A 497-nucleotide genomic window follows, 5' to 3' on the forward strand; every position below is an offset into this window, starting at 1 on the left:
ATAGATAAATGATAAGTCACTGCAGCTTAGTTATTTGGTCCTTTGCTGACCATATTTCAGTCTAGCAGTCTGAAATCTGTTTTGAACAGCTTGTCTTCAGCAGTGGCATATTTTAAGCTTTAAGGTGAGCATCCAATGTAGACAGAGCAGATGCCACCACTGATTTCAGAATCTGTGTAAAGAGGAAAACAAGGATGTTCATAGGTTATTTTCATTACTTGCTGGATTTACTAATGCATAATAAGGAAATACTTGTGAATATAATAATTTATGTGAAGCAAAGCTTATCTCTACTTATCTCTACTTATCAGAGATTGACAATATATTTTGTCAACTTCTGATATAAAACAAAAAAAAAAGAGAGTTAATTACTCGATTAAGTGTGTCTCCTCCTGCGAAGTTCTGCTTTTGGATTAACATCCTGCTTTCTGCAGTATGTAAAGGCTGACTTTACATTTGAAAAAAAACCCCATACTGGAGGAAAGATAATTTTACAC

Source organism: Antrostomus carolinensis, unplaced genomic scaffold (genome assembly GCF_000700745.2).
Source record: "Antrostomus carolinensis isolate BGI_N321 unplaced genomic scaffold, ASM70074v2 scaffold22570, whole genome shotgun sequence".
NCBI lineage: Eukaryota > Metazoa > Chordata > Aves > Caprimulgiformes > Caprimulgidae > Antrostomus > Antrostomus carolinensis.